The 6000-nt window shown below is 41.2% G+C and overlaps 1 pseudogene; it reads left to right on the top strand.

The window, feature by feature from the left end:
* Positions 1-347: 347 nt before the first annotated feature.
* On the top strand, positions 348-514 carry LOC112447640 (uncharacterized; annotated as a pseudogene).
* Positions 515-6000: the final 5486 nt, after the last annotated feature.

Genomic DNA, 6000 nt, shown 5'->3' with positions numbered 1-6000 from the left:
TACAGTAGAAACTAACACAACATTGTAAAGAAACTATACTCCAATAAAAACTACTTTAAAGAAGAAAGAACTCAGTACTTAGTAAAGCCTTAACATTAGCATTTTTGCACACTACTGATTAAGAAGTGACTAGGCTTTTTTTTTTTTAATATTAAGGTCATCACAAATAATGCCTGAATCAATGTAAGCAAAAGGCTAAAAGGAAATAAAGCAGATATGTGTGGGTGGGAGAACAGATTTGGATTTAGAAGATCCAGGTTCTAAATGTCCAATAAGAGGGGAAGATAAACAAACAAAGGCACAGCCAGTCTATGAACTACATATGCAGCCATTTAAAATGCATGAAAATCGCTTCTTGGCCTTTTGGCTAAGATCAAGTGTAGTATCTGTTCTTATCAGTTTAAAATGAATGGGAAAGATCTATAAGGAAATGAGGAAATGCTTATGACAAGATGTTAAATAACAGGAAAACAGAACTGACACACAGACATATTACATTTAAGTAACAATCCCAACTGTATTTTTTTTAAGTGAAAATGAAAAGGCATAAGCCAAAATAGACACAGACACACACTTACTCAGTCATGTCCGACTCTTGCAACCCCGTGGACTCCTCTGGCTCCCCACCAGGCTCCTCTGTCCACGGGATTTTCTAGGCAAGAATAATGGAGTGGGTTGCCATTTCCTCCTCCAGGGGATCTTCCTAACCCAGGGGTTGAACCAGCATCTCCTGTGTCTCCTGCATTGCAGGTGGATTCTTTATCAGCTAAGCCATCAGGTTAGCCCCCAAAATAGACATCTATAAGCTTATGGATAGTTTTCTGCTTTACGATTTTCTGAATTTCCCAAATTTTCAATTTAAAGAATATTTTGTTGCATAGTAAAAATTTTTTATAATTTAAATTTTTTCTCTTTCATACTTTTCTCCATTTGCAGAGTTCCTTTGCAGTAAACTTATACAATAAAATATGTTAGTTTTTTAAAACAAGAAAACACACTTGTTGCCCAGAGGCAGATGGAATCCGACTACTGTTTGTAGTATGTCAAGACCCAAGGCAAAAAATACATTATGGTTTCTTAAAAGCTACCAACAACATAATTTTAATATATTTTAAAGTATAACTGTGTTGTGGAGGGTGGAATTAATCATTTACAAGGGCTCACTACTGCTTACCAAAGACATAGGCAGGTGAATTAGGGTGAACCTCAATGTATACTAGTCTGTTTTCAGTTACACTAGAGAAACTGAGGCAGGGGTGCTCTTTCTTTATCTTCCAAGAAGCTTATATGTTTCCTATGAATTTTTTTAGAATAAAAGTTATCTTTTTATTTGAGATTTTGGATTTGTGGCCCAGCTTCACTAGTTACTAGCTACATGACACAGGAGATAGACAAGGTGTGAAGCCTTTGAAAACTGCATTCCCCATCTCTAAAATTACGGATATATCTACTTCACTGGGGAAAGCTATGGCCAGCAAATAAAATAATGTGTGTTAAAGTACTTTATAAACTGTAAAGCCCAGTACAAACTTTAGTGAAAAGAACATAGGCTCAGATTAGGCAGCCTTGATTAACAGTAAGGGACACTTACTAGTGTGTGATATTTCAGCAAGGTATATAACCTCCCTGAGCTTCAGTTTTCTCACCTAGACATACTTCTTCATCTGTGACACCTGGAGCATTGCAAACACATAATACAGGAAAGTTGTAATTTTACTGTAGCCATTTCCCAGGAATAACTGAAACAGCTCTTCTACTTGGAAGGGCTGCCTCAGGAGGTAGAAGTAGGACTGCCTTCAAAAACAGTTCCTCAAAGCACCTTAACGGCAAAGAAGAACAAAGAACAGGGCAAGGTGTTTGGTCCCTCCCACACCCCAGAGCACTTTACATCCAAGCTCTGAAATATTATTAGGAAAGAGTTCAAGATAATCTAGATGTGCAGAAATATGAAAAAGGAACTGTGGAGGTTAATGTTATATGTCAATTTGACTGGCTCACAAGGTGCCCAGATACTTGGTCAAACATTGTTCTGGGTGTATCTGTGAGGGTGATTTTAGATGAGATTAACATTGGAATTGGTGAAGGAGGTGATGGGATGAATTGGGAGATTGGGATTCACATATATATACTTGATAGTGTGGTGCTTAGCTGCTTCAACTGTCGACCAACTCTGCGACTCCACGGACTGCAGCCCATCAGACTCCTCTGTCCGTGTGATTCTCCTGGCAAGAATACTGGAGTGTGTTGCCATGCCCTCCTCCAAGGGATCTTCCTCACCAGAGATTGAACCAGAGTCTCCTGCATTGCAGGTGGATTCTTCACTGCTGAGCCACGGGGGAAGCCCCACACTATTGATACAGTGTATAAAATAGACAACTAATGAGAATCTACTGATTAGCACAGGGAACTCTACTCAGTGCTCTGCTGTACCTAAATGGGAAGGAAATAAGAAGAGTAGATATGTGTATATGTATAACTGATACACTTTGTTGTATGGCAGAAACTAACACCAGGGCTTCCCAGGTGGTGCTAGTGGTAGCCAATGCAGGAGACATGAGATGTGGGTTCAATCCCTGCGTGGGAAAGATCCCTTGGAGGAGAGCATGGCAACCCACTCCAGCATTCTTGCCTGGAGAATCCCTTGGACAGAGGAGCCTGGTGCGCTACAGTCCATAGGGTTGCCAAGAGTCAGACGCAACTAAAGCGACTTAGCATGCACCTGTGTAGTTCCTCAGTCATGTCCAACTCTGTGACTCCATGGACTTTAGCCCCCCGGCTCCTCTGTTCATGGGGTCTCCCAGGCAAAAATACTGGAATGGCTTGCCATTAAAATAAAATAAAAAAAAATGGAATTGGTGGACTGAGTAAAGTAGATTGCCTTCCCTGGTGTGGGTGGGTCTTATCCAATCAGTTGATGGCCTACATAGACAAAAACCTGAACTCCTGGGATCAAGATGGAATACCTCCTATCTGATTGCTTAGCTGGGACTATTTTGCCCCTGCTTTTGAACTCAAACTGAAACATCAGTTCTTTCTGAGCCTTAAGCCTGTTGGCCTTTAGACTGGAATACCACCTGGTCCCTCTGATTCTCAGGTCTTGAAACTCAGACTGAAACTTCACCATTAGCTCTCCTGGGTCTCCAGCTTGCTGCCTAACCCCACCAAGTGGGACTCCATAATCATGTGAGCTAATTCCCTATAATAAATCTCCATGTATATATAATCCTATTGGTTCTTGTTTCTCTGCAGCACCCTAATATAGGAATCTTCACCTTAACTAACAGAGGTTTGACAGCTTGGAGGACTCAAGAAACTACTGTGTCCCTAAATCACCAAGTCTCAGTAGCCTCGTCATATGGATAGATAGCAACTACTCAGTATGTGTCCAGCTGCCCACTGTGTCCCATCAATGCAAGCTGATAAATCATGGCCTTTCCCTTTTATCTGAGGATGGCAAATCAATACTTCCATTAGTATTATTACTCCCAAAGCACCTCTCCAAGAGTATCTGACATGTCCTCTCCCAAGCAGAGCCAGAAGGATGATGAATCTGCCTCTGAGATCCCATTGATTACAGCAGGAAGGGAGAGGATGAGAAGGAGAGGAAAAAAATGCAAGGAAGGGGTACAGGGGAAATAAAGAGTCTGAAAAGGTCAAAAAACACTGCTTAAAGTGTTAAGGGTGGACCCTGAATTTACACTTTGAACAAGTTCTCAGGTGATACTGATGTTACTTGTCCAGGAAACTCACTTGAAAACTACTGGTTTACACAATGGATGGATTCTTAGAAAGTAACATATATACACTGAGAATTCTTTTTCTTCTTATTTGGACAAGAAGGTATAAGTAAAGAGAGAAAAATCGCCTGCTACCTCACCAGCCACGACCCACTGGATTCCATAGAGACACACACACCCACACATGTACACTTCCCTCTTGAAAAAAAAAATCACACTATACATTTTTCTACACTCACCTCCTTCACTGAACACATCAGGAACCTCCCTCCATATAACTTCTACTAAATGCATAGAACGAGCATTTGTCTAGATTGATCACAATTGTGTGTGAAATCATCTTCAGTAACTTTATTGTTTTAATTAAACATGTTCAGTGTAAGAATCAAACACTAGAGGAAAATACAAAGAAAGGAAAACCCATCTTAATTCCCACCACTCCAGAGATAATCCTTGTTGATAAATTGATGTATATTTTCAATGCACATATTCCTTTATGCATTTATTTTATATAAATTGAATCATATAATCCATGCTATTTTGTAACCTGCTTTTTCCACTTACAGAAAATAAGTTTTGATACAGCAAATACAATCTCAAAAATCCTTGGGAAATATATTACACACTGGAATCACCTCTGAATTTTAAAAAAGTCCTCTTATGAAAAGAAACATTCTTCATAAAGTAAATTTTTGCCTACTCCTCATAAATCTACTTCATCATTGTTTAAAGTGTGTATGTGTGTGTGTGTGTGTGAATTCCATATTTCATTTACCAGGTCTGCTTTAGGAAGAGTTCACCTGCATTAAGGATTAGCCTTTTGCAGTAAGTCAGAATCCATAGTGTAAGTCCCTGTTCACAACACGATGGTCAGAAACTCTGAGCATCTAAAGTTTCTGGAGTAAATTCTGGATTTTCTCTAGTATCTAGGACTAAAGACACTGATCTCTGATCTCATTTGAGTTTCACCAGTGTTCTGGTTCTAAAATGAGTCACTGGCTAAAGGTCTAGTAAGCAAAAGGCGGAAGTGGGCAGACTGGGGGTGGGGCCTTGATACCATCGATATAGCTCAGAGAGCACACCCATGTCCCAACACCCATGCAGGGGGGCCTTCACAAGAACCAAGCATTCCTTTGCATCACATAACATCACTACACTTTTTTATTTGACATCTTTTGGTTAATTTGTCCTCAGTTTCCAGATAACCCTTGATGTGAGATTCATTGAGATCATGCACAAAATGCACTGAGCCCAGTGCCCAGCATGTAGCAGGCACTCAGTAAGCATCAGTGTCACTGAAAAGGGTCTCCCACTTTGGGCCTGCCTTCCCTCACTGGGCCAGACCACACCTGCATTCTGCAGACATTAAGGGATGGACAATTTAGGACACCAAGACCCTTAAAGATGAGTTTCCAAAGGATGGGAATGCCCAGTTCCCCATCAAATCTAAAGCCTAACAAAGCCCAGATGTTACTCACACAGAATGCGGCTCTCTGCCTAAAGAGCGAAATCACCATCATCACAGCAAACATGACCTTCAGAGCAGACCTAGCTGACCTAGGACATAGGAGGACAACACACAGCTTCACCCATAGCATAAAGCTGGCCATACTGGCAAAGGGATCAAATCAGATCAGATCAGTCGCTCAGTTGTGTCAAACTCTTTGCGACCCCATGAATCGCAGCACGCCAGGCCTCCCTGTCCATCACCAACTCCCGGAGTTCACTGAGACTCACGTCCGTTGAGTCAGCGATGCCATCCAGCCATCTCATCTTCTGTCGTCCTCTTCTCCTCCTGCCCCCAATCCCTCCCAGCATCAGAGTCTTTTCCAATGAGTCAACTCTTCGCATGAGGTGGCCAAAGTACTGGAGTTTCAGCTTTAGCATCATTCCTTCCAAAGGGAGGGAGCCTTCAAAACCCTCATATTCCTTTGCCCCGGAAGAAACTGGGCACCATAGTAAGGTCTAATCACATCCTCCTTTTTCCTAGTTTGTAATACAAAAACACAATGTAGCCCTAATGTATTTATAGAAGGCAAGGAAATAAAGATTCAAATAAAGGGAGAGGGGGACCACAAGAGGGATGTATCCATGTGTCTCATTCTAAAAAGGGATCAATTAGCTCAGCAGTCCATGCTAAATACTACTTGTCACATTCTGTTAATTCCATCTGATGCCATGCAGAGGGGAAAAAATCATTGCATGGATGTGCCAGGCATCTCAAGCTTCATTAAAGCAATTTTTCCCAGGAGTCTCCTATAAC

Source organism: Bos taurus, chromosome 7, assembly GCF_002263795.3.
Source record: "Bos taurus isolate L1 Dominette 01449 registration number 42190680 breed Hereford chromosome 7, ARS-UCD2.0, whole genome shotgun sequence".
Taxonomy (NCBI): domain Eukaryota; kingdom Metazoa; phylum Chordata; class Mammalia; order Artiodactyla; family Bovidae; genus Bos; species Bos taurus.
The sequence above is the reverse complement of the archived record's forward strand: the minus strand, read 5'-3'. Positions and strand labels throughout refer to the sequence as shown.